The sequence below is a fragment of the Panthera leo genome, chromosome D2, assembly GCF_018350215.1.
Source record: "Panthera leo isolate Ple1 chromosome D2, P.leo_Ple1_pat1.1, whole genome shotgun sequence".
Classification (NCBI taxonomy): Eukaryota; Metazoa; Chordata; class Mammalia; order Carnivora; family Felidae; genus Panthera; species Panthera leo.
Genome location: NC_056689.1, coordinates 45,980,701 through 45,993,217, shown reverse-complemented (window position 1 = coordinate 45,993,217; position 12,517 = coordinate 45,980,701). Strand labels below are relative to the sequence as shown.

The window sequence follows — 12,517 nt, the reverse complement described above, 5'->3', positions numbered from 1 at the left end:
CTCGCTCCCCGCACATGCTCTCCCTGAATGCAGGGAGCTCTAGCTTGGAATTCCTGGGGCCTCATTAAGCCCGCTGTGACTAAGTGATCTTGCCTGGTGCTAAAACTGTTTAAAATGACTTGGCAGCAGCCAGAAGTCAGGTCTCTCTGTTTTTTCTCAGTTACTCCCTCTTTGTAACCCCCCGCCTACATGTCATGAAGTGAAAACATCTTTCTTTCCGGATCTGGTGCAGGACAACCTTTCTCTCTCCCTGAAAAAGCCTCATCCTAGTCTTTCTGGAGATTAAGGAAAGGGAGGCAGAAATCTGCCCCTTTGTTAATCTCTCCTTTGAATAAGATTTAATTCCTGGGAAAACCTCGTCTCCACTCCAAGTCATTCTTTCCTCCCTTCCTCCCCCCACCCCATTTAACTCTTCTGCCCCAGGCCACAGGCAGCCTCTGCCACTGCTCTCCTGGACCACCTCTGTTTTCCCAAAACGGGATGGGGGTGGGGTGGAAGGGAGAAAATCCCTGTCAAGCCAAGGCCATCAGCAGTTCACCACAGCTCCGTTTCGGGGGTAGGAACTGATCCCAGGAACTGAAGGGCTGAGAAAGAAATCAGTATTTTATTACACATTATGTAAATATGCCTCTCTCTTTAAAAATTAGACCATCAAAATGCTAAAGTCTTTTGACACCATCTTTCAATCTGTTCTTGTCACTCACTCTCTCCCCAGAGGGAACCACTCTTTTTTTCTAGGCCCAAGCACCTAGAGCAGTGCCACGCACAGAGCCTAGCTCTCTAGCAGTGTTCTATAGGTGTGTTTTTATGCAAGTGCTATGAATCCACAGATCTCAAACATTAGGTCCAGCTCCCTATTTAAAAAAAAAATGTTTTAAATGTTTATTTACTTTTGAGAGAGAGAGAGAGTGGGGGAGGGGCAGAGAGAGAGAGGGAGACACAGAATCTGAATTAGGCTCCAGGCTCTGAGCTGTCAGCACAGAGCCCGACGCGGGTCTCGAACCCACAAACTGGGAGATTATGACCTGAGCTGAAGTCGGATGCTTAACTGACTGAGCCACCCAGGTACCCCTAGTTCCCTATTTTGATATAGTATTTCATTTCATGAAAATACCAGTGTATTTGATAATCCCTTTACCAATGAATATTTTGTTGGTTTCAATTTTTGGCAATTACAAACAAGGGTGCAATGAGTGGTCCTGCACAGGATTTCTTGGGCATGTGGGCAAGCATTTCTGGGGGGTGCATGCTGCAAAATGGGACTGCTAGGCCCAGGGTGTTAAGCATTTTTAGTTTGTTTTTAATTTTTAAAAAATGTTTATTTTTGAGAGACAGAGAGAGAGAGAGAACGCGCAAATGGGGAAGGGGGAGAGAGAGAGGACACAGAATCAGTCTGAACCAGGCTCCAGGCTTTGAGCGATCAGCACGGAGCCTGTCGCCGGGCTGGGACCAACTAACCATGAGATCATGACCTGAGCCGAAGTCGATTGCTCAACCAACCGAGCCACCCAGGTGCCCTAGCATTTTGAGTTTTCATAAACAGCTCACGTGTTACTTTCCAAAGTCATTGCACCAAAAGCACCCGTTTGCCTACATCCTCACCAATACTTGAAGATGACAGTTCACGTTTATAAGGCATTTAGCGACCTGCTGGCTGTGTTCTTTATGTATGTATAGTAAATATCTAAATATCTATTCAGGGGCGCCTGGGCGGCTTAGTCGGTTAAGCGGCCGACTTAGGCTCAGGTCACGATCTCGCGGTCCGTGAGTTCGAGCCCCGCGTCAGGCTCTGTGCTGACTGCTCAGAGCCTGGAGCCTGTTTCAGATTCTGTATCTCCCTCTCTCTCTGCCCCTCCCCCGTTCATGCTCTGTCTCTCTCTGTCTCAAGAATAAATAAACGGTAAAAAAAAAAAATCTATTCATAGATCCATGGATAGATTATATCAGCTCATTTAATCCTCAGAAAGGTCCAGTGGAGAGGTTCTACTATCCTCTCCGTCTATAGACCCGGGAGCTGAGCACGAAATGTTTAAGTAACTTGATACCATCAAACCTTTCATCTGCGCAAAATGACACCTAAACCGATGTCACTTCCCTCACTTTTCAGGTGAAGAAACAAGTCTCAGAAGGGAAGTGCTTTATCAAAGTCACCTGGTCCAGCCCAGCCAGGTTTGGGGGTAGTCTGGGCAAGCACGCTTTTACTGCTACTGCAGTTGTAAAGTTCAGGTGAGCTGGGTAAATGAGAGCCTCCTCTGAGTGACCCGTGAGGTGACTGCTTAGAGGACGCAGCGGGAGGGAGGCGAGGCACCCTTCCTTCCCGCCCGCGCCGCGCAGAAGTCAGGCCAGCGCGCCCCCCACCCCTCGCTTGGCTCCCGGCGTGCGGAGGAGGGAGCGGGAGACGGCTCGGGCTCGCACCGCGCCCCCTGGCGGCCCCTCGCGAGCGTGCAGCCCGACGCCCCAGGAGAGTAACGGGCCGCGGGGAGGGCGCCGGAGAGGGCAGGGAGCCGGCGCGGGGCCGCCCCGGCGCGCGGAGATAAAAGCGGGCTGGCGGCTCGGCCGGCGCAATCTGCGCGTTCTCCTATTGATTAGCAGCGTCTGCCCGGAGGCCGGGATGCCCGCGGCGCGGGGCCGGGACGGAGCGTGAGAGCCGGGGAGTGGCCAGCCCGGCGGCCCCGCGCGCAGCCCCGCGCCTGGCTGGGCATAGCCCGCGGGCCAGACCTCGGCCGCGCCGGCCCGCCAGCCGGGCCGGCGGCGGGCGGCGCGGCGGGCAGCGGAGCCGAACGCCTGGCGCGGGGGCTGCCATGGGGCTGTGCTGCTGCAAGGACTGGAGGGGACACCTGCCGGCGCCCAAAGGTAACTCTTGGGCGCGCACGTGCGCCGCGGGCTGGGGACCTCCGCGCTCGGGAGCGGGGCGCGCGCCGCGGGCTCTCTCCAGCTACTGCTGGGGGGTGCCAGACCCGCTTCGGGGGCTTGTCCGCCACTTCTCCGGGGCCGCCCGCTACCTGCCTCAGCCCGGGAAAGGGTTCAGATGTGGGTGCAACTCCCCGAGAGTCCCCGAACTTCGGAGAGTGCGTCCAGGGGCTCCTCTGGCTCCGCGGAGCCCGGCTGGGGCCTGGGGTCGGGGCCCAAGGCGGGAGGGGAGCCGAGCGGAGGGGGAGCGCCCGCACTCACGGTCCGCCAAGTCCAAGGCTGGGGCGGAGGAGCCCCCGGCGCCCGGCCCCACCCCCAGGTCCTCCGCCTTGGGAGCCCCGCCCCCCGCCGGCGTTGCCTCTGCGGCTTAACCGCCTCGAGAGGGGCATCCGTTCTGCTCGCCCGCCTCTGTCACAAACTTGGACCGAGGGGCCCTGACTCAGAGTTTTACAAAAGTCGCGGCGAAACGTGCGAGGGGAGCTGCTTGTGGAATGCAGCAAGCTTGCAGAGGGCTCCACGCCGAGAAGCTGGCTGTGGAGCCGGCTGCAGCCAGAGGTCTGGCCTTCTTCGGGCAGTGGCCCTTCCGGCTTTTAACCCTTGACTGACTGAACCGATCCTGTTGATTGTCAGAAACGGTGGTGCGTCGCTTTACTGCTGCGCTTCCCAGACTCACTTTACCCTAAACCTCACCTGACCCCCTCCCCCGCCTGCAGCTCATTAAACGTGCAGATCCCCGGGCCCCACCTGAGCTGCCGGATAGGCTTTGGGGAAAGGCCTGGGAAGCTGTGTGTTTAAGGACTTCCCCAATTGACTGCCTTGAGCAGGTGACTTGGGATGCCTTGCCTGTGAACAATGAGGTCAGTGTAGACTTTTCCAGAATGGGCCCCAGGTCACCAGTACCTTGAAAATTATATTCTGGATCCAGATGAAGGTATGACTGTGTCAAGAAGCTTGAGGGACTCTTGTCCAGGTGATAATGATGCCACCAATGTACAGGTTTGTTAAAAAAGTTTGAGATAGCTTATAACATGTAAAATAAACATTAAAAAAAAATGAACAGGATTCACATTTAAACAGGACTGATAGAGCAAAGAGAGAAAAGAGACTAGTTGATCTAGCCATAAGATACTATCTGTGGTTGAGCCTTTCTGCAGCCAAAACCAAATAGGAATTGTGACTAGCTGCATGGTTCTCATTGCCCAGGGCAACAGTTTTCTTAGCATTTGATTTGGAAAAGAAAAAAAAGCATTTTGCAGGTGGGGCTTCAAGGCTGGAGGGAGGGGACTGAAAGTGAGTGAGTCTTGATGGTTCCAGTAGCCAGGACGGTGGGAGGACTCGGAGGGCAGGGTTTTGCTTCCTGCTGGCTGAGGGCAGGTCAGAGCAGAGCAAGAAGGATTTCACTGGGGGCTGGCAGGATTGGAGCAGCTTTGGTCCTTCCTGACCCTTCTCAGTAAACAGGGCCAGGGGTGGAGCCTGGGTCCCAGAAGCAAGGGTAGGTTTGCAGGGCATTGGTTTGCAGGTATTGGTAGGGAGGGTACATAGTCAATTAGCAGTCCTAGAAGGGGGCCAGGGGTATCTCCTGCTAGCTTTGTCTTCTGGGGCTGTGGATGCCCAGGCTACACCCGTCCAGGTGAGGAACAGGTCTGGTGTAGGAATGTTCCTCAACCGGCACCCCCACCCACCCACCCATCCCAAGGCCCAGCTGGCCCCAGCAACCTGGGAGCAGAGACCCAGTCTGAAGAGTCCACATGGTCCCGCAGCCCATGTGAGTTAGCAAAGCTGGCCGAGTCTGGAGTGAGAGCGGGTAGGGGCCACTGTGACGCCGGAACGTGCATGCCCTGTCCAGAGCGGGTGGCCGGCCAGCCAGCCACTGCCAGGCAGGAAGGATTTTCTGTGGTTCAAGGAAGGCAGATATTTGGGTTTTTAAATGTAAAATCTCCACAAATGTTTAGATGTTGTTGCCTCATTTAACAAATGTTGATGTTTGGACCATTGTTCAGAACGAGTTCTGCCTGAAACAGGGACGGGGGGTGGGGGGGGGGTGGGGGGGGGATGGTTCCTTAGGCAGATAACCTTAGAAATCATGGGTTCTTGGAAGGTTTTTCACTGCCAGACTTCTCAGAGCTTTTAACACATTGGTGCAATTCTGTACCTCCAAGTTGGGTGGATAGCAGGTACAGTTCCAAACCTGTACCCGGGGAATCTGCCTTTCACGGAGCATCTCACAGCACCCGTGTCTTTGGACACACTTTGAGAAAATGCTGCCTTGGACGTTAAACTGATTTCAGTTGTCACAGCAGGGACACGGCACATCTGTTTCCGAGGGGTGTGTTGTGTGTTTCGCCACTGCCCCTACCTGAGTAGGAAGCTCTCTGACTTTCCAGACTAGAAACGTGTAATAGGTATTTCATTTAAGAAAAGATCGGAAGAGAGTCCATTAGTTCCTCCGTGACTTAAAATTTCCCAAGATGAGAGCTGTTGTTAATGGGTTGCGTTCTTGGCTCTTTCTGAAACAAAACTTTTAGGACAGAATATTTGACTGTGTTATCCCTGTGTGAAAGTATACTTGACAAAGCAGGAAAGCTCAGGTGATCGATCCCATGAAGAGGGCAGCAGAAATCCAGCAAGTGCCAGAGACACGAGGGTGGATCTCTTCATCGCGCCTTCCTGTCACAGCCTGGCACTCCCCACCCCCACCCCCCCCCACCCCCGCCCCAGGAGACACCTGCCCTCTCACTAGTTGCAGGGCTGCAGGTGGGCAGCATGGACCTGAGGAGGGACAGCTGCAGGTGGTTTTCGGGCATCATATGCAGTGGCCCTAATCGCGCTTACTGACGCACGCAGGACAGATCACTGCAAATGGGGCATTCCTGGGTCCTGGGTGCTCCTGAAGAGGCCGAGAGGTCAGTGAGTGCGATCTGATGCGTAGAGAAGGATTACCCCTCCTCCAAGCAGGGGGCACATGTACTTGATCTGAACTCTGGGAACACTCCGATTGCATTGTTTCTAGGCAGGGTTTCCGGACGTTCCTGCCATGTGGCGCTCTATGGTGGGTCTGTTGAATGGCAAGTTTCATTTTCTTCTACTTTGCCATGTGGGCAAAGGCCAAGACTTAGAGAAAGAAGTGGTTCAGGAGCGCGGCCTTGAGGCAGCTTTCGTTCGAGGTTAGGGAGGGGCCATGAGCAGACCGGTGGGCCCCTAAGACCTCAGCCCCCAAATCACCCCTCCTGCTGGTCTCAGCGTTGGGAGCCCTCCTCTGTCTTCCAGGATCTTGCCCCCTGTCAGGTCTCCTCTCTCCCCAACACCCTCATCTTTCCTTCTGTTGGCTCCTTGTCCACCTACAAACCTGCCCAAGTTACTCATCAGAACATTTTTTAAAAACCAACCTCTTGTCCCCATGTGCACCACAAGCCCTGGCCTTGTCTCTTCTCTATCACCGGTTCTCCAATAGGGGTTGGCCTTCCTGCCTCCTCCTTCTCCTCTTATCCCTGCTATCCATGCTGGACCTGGTGAACTCTGAGCACCTGGGGGGCTGCCCCATGCCCCGCCTCTGTCCACCTCCTGGCCCACAGGGGCTGCCCCTGCCCAGCCCTCTATCTCTTTTCCGCCCTGTTCCCTTTAATGCACCAAGTTCAGCTGGGAATTCTGTTTCATCTTCAGAGCTCTGTCTACAAGTCCCAGAAATCTCATGCAGGGCCCTGATAATTGTGCTCACCTTTAAGCAATCAGCACCCTTAATCCTTTGCCCCCATACCCCTGCAGTGCCCATCTCCAGCCTGCAAATCCCGAACTCCGCCGGAGTCCTGGGCACTCACCTGCCTCTTCTCATGGTGTTCTGGCTTCCAGCCTGCCTGCTGCTTCATTTCCCATGATCAAAGGCTGACAGCTCCTGTGATCCCGCCCAAGGCAGTGTCCCCATCCCTGCTCCCGTGGCCACCGTGATGCCTGTGCAGACCCTCAGCATCTTGCCCGCACTGGCTTCCGGGCTGGTCATCCAGGGTTCATCCTTGCTCTTTCTAGTCCACTGCCCAGGCCAGCACCCCGTGCACAGCTCCTGTCACACTACGTCCCTCCTCAAACTCTGCCTCGGCCCCGGAGTGCTTACAGAAGAAAGCCCAGCTTCTTAGCCTTGCTGGCTTTGCACGTGCCCCACCCCTCCCCGACACAAGACCTGGACCCCTCTGGTCCCTGCATACCCCACACCTACTCACAGAGCCTTTAGTCAGGCCTGAGAAGGGTCAACCATGGGGAAGGTAGGCCGTACCTGGAGCCGCCTCTGAGCCCCTGGCCCACAGGCCCTGTTCATTTCATTCTTTCCAGTGCCCTGTTGGTCTGGGCCTGTCACCTCTGGGATCTGACACTGTGCTCTGCAGAGAACCTGTGCTCGCTGCATGGAGTAGAGATGGAGGAGACTGTCGTGTTCACCTTTGCCTGTTGTTGTTGCCCGACTTCCAGGGGAGCCCAGGGGAAACCCTGCTGGGAGTCCAGCCCCACTCCATGTATCACTCAGCTGTGCTAGAGTGAGGCACAGGGTGTGGACTCTGTGCCCCTTTTCTGATGGACAGAGGGCTTGTCGGGGCTCCTTTCGGCCTGGGTGCAGAGGCCCCTGGGCCAGGCTGGGCACCATGCAGATGGGCAGGCAGAGGTGTGCCCTGTCCCGGAGGGAGGCATGGCTGTCACTGGGTGGAAAGGATAGAACTGGTTCTACTGGGTAAACTCCTATAGAGCTGCTGAGCCCACCTCTTGGAGAAGGTTCCATTTTTCATAAAATCTTCCCAGATTGCTAAGAGGCAGCTGTCATCCAGGCTTCAGTCCGTCCATTTAACAGCTCTCTGTTGGGCACCCACTCTATGCCAGGCCTTGTGCCCAGCTTGAGGATAAAGAGTCGGGGACGGTGCACCTCTGCCTCCCCTCCCCCGTATGCTCACAGCCTGGCTGGCTGGAGACCCAGGAAACAGGGACGCTGCAGACTGAGAAGATACGCAGGGAGAGCAGTGAGCCTAGGTGCTGGGGGCTGGGGGCTGGGGTCCCACCCAGCCTGGCAGTTCAGAGAATGCCCAGAGCAGCTGATGCCTGAGCCGAGTCTGGACAGAGAATATAGGGAAGGGCTTTCTGGACCCCAGAGTTGTGCCAGGGCCCAGGCATTCGGGGACTGCAGGGTCGGCCAGCAGAGGGTCTCCTGCCTCCCCGCAGCTCCCTTGCTTCTTGCTGCCTACTCCTGGACCCACACAAGCAGATGCTTCTCCGCTCACCTCTGCCCCCCGCCCCCCCCGCTTGGCCCTCTTGCTGGCAAACCATTCAGAGTGACGATTTTTTTCAACCCAGGCCTGGCTCCGTGCGCCAGACCTGCTTGACGCCTCCATTGGGCTCCCCTGGACCGGAGAGTGGCCAAAGCTTATCAGGCTAAATTGAACTCTTGATTTTGTGCTTCTGCTCTGATTTGCTGTCACCAGCTCCTGCCAGTTCTGAGTCCCTCTGCCTGTGTCCTTCCCAGGCCAGATCCCTGGTCCCAGCCACCCGTATGCTGCCCGGACTACTCCACTGGCCTCCTGTCCCCAGCGCGTTCCCCAGCAGCAGGCAGTGTCTGCTCAGGGTGCCTGCAGGATCTCATTGTTGCCTCCTTACAAATGCTCACTCAGTGACTGCAGTGACGTTAACAGAGAGCTCTCAATGCTGCTCACAGGCGGCCAGTGTGGTCACACACACCCAGCCTGCCTTCCTGTCCCGTGTGCCTCTGTGTTCTCTCCACCTCTGGCATCGCCCAGGCACTTCCCTGCCTGGAGTCACCTTGCACCTGCTTTTGACCTGGGGACCCCAGCATTTCCTGGGAGCCTGTCCCTGACCCCTGTTACTTGCTCACTTGCTAGCCTGTCCTTTCACTTTAAAACCTATCACAGTGTGTAAATACACACGCCAGTTTGTAAAATGAGCCAGAAGCTCCCTGAAGGCAGGGCAGAGCTGTGTCTTTTGCTCACTTCTCAGAAGGCTGGCAGAAGCCAGACTGTGTGGGAGCCAACCTTGAAGATGGTGGAGACCTCGCCAGGACAGACATGAGGCCAGAATGACCTGTCAGAAGGTTAGGGCCTCCTGCTCCAGGGTTGCGCTCAGGGACCAGAACCCTAAGGCCTTTGGTCTGTAGCTCAGAGTCTGCATGGGTCCCCCTCTGTTTCCAAGGAGTGTCCCTCTTTGTTACCTCTTTCCCATTCAAGTGTTCTGGGCAGCAGCCCTGTGGGTTTTTCGGAGAGGGAACCAGCCTTAGGCAGAGGATTTGGTTCCATTTCCTAACCAGGGGATCCCAGGCCACCCCTCACCTCTCTGAGCCTCTCCATCCCCACCTGTAAATGGGGACAGGCTAACTTCAAAGGTTGTCAGAAGGCTGTTGATAGTTCTTTTAGCTGGGTTACCACTTAGAACCTCAGTTTCCTCATCTGTAAAAAGGGAAATAGGTAAGACTAGATGATCTCTAAGGTCGTGTCCACTTATACCTCAGGCTGTTGTCCGAGGAAGCTCAGAACTGCTCCGTGTTCCTAGCAACAAAGCATTAAGAAGGGCACATGCCTCTTCCTTCCTGCACAGAGAAGGGCTCAGCCGGTGATTAGCTAGCTGGGGACACAGGGCGTGAGGATTTGATACTGCAAGGATAGATCAGCAGCCTCCCCCTTGGGCAAAGTTCATGAGCAGGTGTGTTTAACCAACACACACCCATGACCAACAGTGCTGGCCTCAGAGGAGAACCGGTCCTGGGGAGCCAGAAGTCTCTGACCTTGGCCATTAGGGCAGCAAGCCTCCCTGAGAGCTGAAGAGTCCCAAGTCCTGAAGAGAGAGGGGAAGAACATGCCTGGAGCTGTGTTTTCTTGTCTTGTTAGCCTGCAGGCCCTTGTACCTGTAAGGGGGCTCTCCTTCGGGAATGCTGGGACCAAAATCCAGAGCATCCAAATGAAGTGAATCCCTGAAGTAGTTGTCTTCTCCTACCTGCTCCAACCCAGCTAGGTGGCTGATGCACGTTCTGCCTGAATTACAACTTTTGCTGGACTCTTCCCCCAAATATCCTATCACTACCCTCTTTTTTTTTAAACAGCTCTAATTGAGACGTATTTCACGTATCATAGAATTCATCCTTTCAGACTGTACAACTCAATGGGTGTTAATATATTCACAGAGTTGTGCAATCATTACCATCATCTAATTTTAGAACATTTTCATTACCCCCAAAATGAACCTTATATCCGTGAGCAGTCACTCCCCATTCCCAAGACAACCCTCCCCCCACTTTTCCTATTGCCCAAACAACCGCTAAATTGCTTTTATACAATATAAGGCCTTTTGTGATTGGCTTGTTTAACTTATCATAGTGTTTCCAAGGTTCGTCTATGTTGTAGCACACATCAGTACTTCATTCTGTTTTATGGCTAAATACAGTCCCTGGAGTGAGTGGACCACATTTTGTTTATCCGCTCATCAGTTGATGAGCATTAGTGTTTTGCTAGTATTTTGTGGAGGATTTTTGTTTGTGTGTTCATAAGGAATGTTGTGTATAGTTTTCTTGCAGTGTCCTTGTTTTTATCAAGAGAGGAATACTGGCTGCACAGGAGCTGGGGACCCTGCCCTTGTCTTTTCTGTTTCTTGGAAAAGTTTGTCAACAGTTGGTATTAATACCTTAAATATTTGATGGAGTTTACCCATGAAACTGTCTGTTATTAATTGGGGGGGCGGGGAATATTTAAGTTATTAATTCAGTCTTTTGTTAAATAAAGGCCTATTTAGGTTTTTGGTTTCTTCTTATGTCAGTTTTGGTAGTTTATGCCTTTCCAGGAATTTGTCTATTTCATCCAACTTACTCCATGTTATTCCCTTATGATCCTTTTTATTTCTGTAAGGTTGACAGTGATGCCTTCTGTTTCATTCCTGATTTTAGTAATTGGAGTCTTCTCCCCCCCCCCCTTTTTTTTTTTTTTTGGTTAGTCCAGCTAAGTTTGTCAAATGTGGTGATCTTTTCAACGAACCAACTCTTGGTGGTTTTTTTTCCCCTATTGTTTTCTAGTCTTTATTTCTGGTCTAATCCTAATTATTAATTTCTAGTCTAATCTTAATTATTTCCTTCCATGTGTTTGACTTGGGTTTGGTTTGTTTTTTTTTCTAGTTTCTGAAGGTGTAAGGTTAGGTTATTGATTTGAGATCTCTCTGCTTTTATAATGTGAGTGTTTATAGCTGTAAGTTTCCCTCTAAGCACACTGCATCCCATAAGTTTTAATATATTGTGCTTTCACTTCAACTCAAAGTGTTTTTAAAATTTCTTTTGTGATTTCTTCTTTGGTTATTTAGGGGTGAGTTGTTTAATTTCCACATTATTTGTGATTTCTGTAAATTTCTTTTCCTTATTGATTTCTAAATTTATTGCTCCTAAGCTGGTGAACATACATTCACCATTCACATTTTATTTTATTCAATCCATTTAAATGCTTAAGGATTGCTTTATGATCTAGCATATGGCCTATCCTGGAAGACCTTCCATGTGCCCTTGAGATGAGCGTGTATTCTGTTCTTGTTGGATGGGATGTTCTATGTGTATTTGTTAGGACTACTTGGTTCCTTGGGTAGTTCAAGTCTTTTGTTTCCTTATTGATTTTCTGCCTAGTTCTATCCATTATTGAAAATGGACTACTAAAGTCTCCAATTTTTTTAAGTTTATTTTTTTTAGTAATCTCTACACCCAATATGGGGCCCAGACTCACAACCCCAAGATCAAGAGTTGCATGCTTTTTTTTTTTCTTGTAACGTTTATTTATTTTTGAGAGAGAGAACAAGTGGGGTGGGGGGCAAAGAGAGAGGGAGACAGAGGATCTGAAGCGGGCTCCTCACTGAGAGTGGAGAGCTCAATGCAGGGCTCGAACTCACAAACTGCGAGATCATGACCTGAACCGAAGTCAGACGCTTAACCGATCGAGCCACCCAGTCACCCCCAGGAGTGGCATGCTTTTCTGACTGAGCCAGCCAGGCACCCATAAAGCCTCTAAGTATTATTGTGGATTCCCACTTCAATTCTGTCCATTTTTGCTTCAGTATTATGGAGCTCTGTTGTTAGGGTGACATGTGTTTATTTATTTATTAATGTTTATTTTTGAGAGAGAGAGAGACACACAGCATGAACGGGGGAGGGCTAGAGAAAGGGAGACACAGAATCCGAAGCAGGCTCCAGGCTCTGAGCTGTCAGCACAGGGCCCGACACGGGGCCCGAACTCACAGACTGTGAGATCATGACCTGAGCCAAAGTCGGACGCTTGACCAACTGAGCCACCCAGGTGCCCAGGGGGGACATGTGTTTATAATTGTTGTATCTTCCTGCTAGAATGACCCTTTTATAATTATAAAATGTTCGTCTTTGTCTCTAGTAACATTTTTGTCTTAAAGTCTATTCTGTCCCATATGTGTATAGTCATTCTGGCTCCTTTTGGGTATTGTGTACATGGTCTTTTTCTGTCATTTCACTTTCTACCTGTTTGTTTTTAAATCAAAATATGTCTCTGATAGAGAGTATGTAATTTGTTTTTTAATCCATTTCCATTTAATATAATTACTGATAAGATGGATTTATGTCAGCCATTTTGCT

General features: G+C 51.9%; 1 protein-coding gene across 5 annotated transcripts in view; it reads left to right on the top strand.

The window, feature by feature from the left end:
• ARHGAP22 (Rho GTPase activating protein 22) overlaps positions 1 to 12,517 on the top strand; it is a 168,500-nt gene that overhangs the window by 99,408 nt on the left and 56,575 nt on the right. Inside the window, exon 1 of one of the 5 annotated variants that reach the window (XM_042907648.1) lies at positions 2,169 to 2,226. The exons of the other annotated variants lie outside the window; for them this stretch is intronic. The gene's annotated coding sequence lies outside the window, so the exon portion shown is untranslated. Of the gene's footprint in view, positions 1 to 2,168; positions 2,227 to 12,517 lie in introns of those variants that run through there. 5 annotated transcript variants of the gene reach the window in all.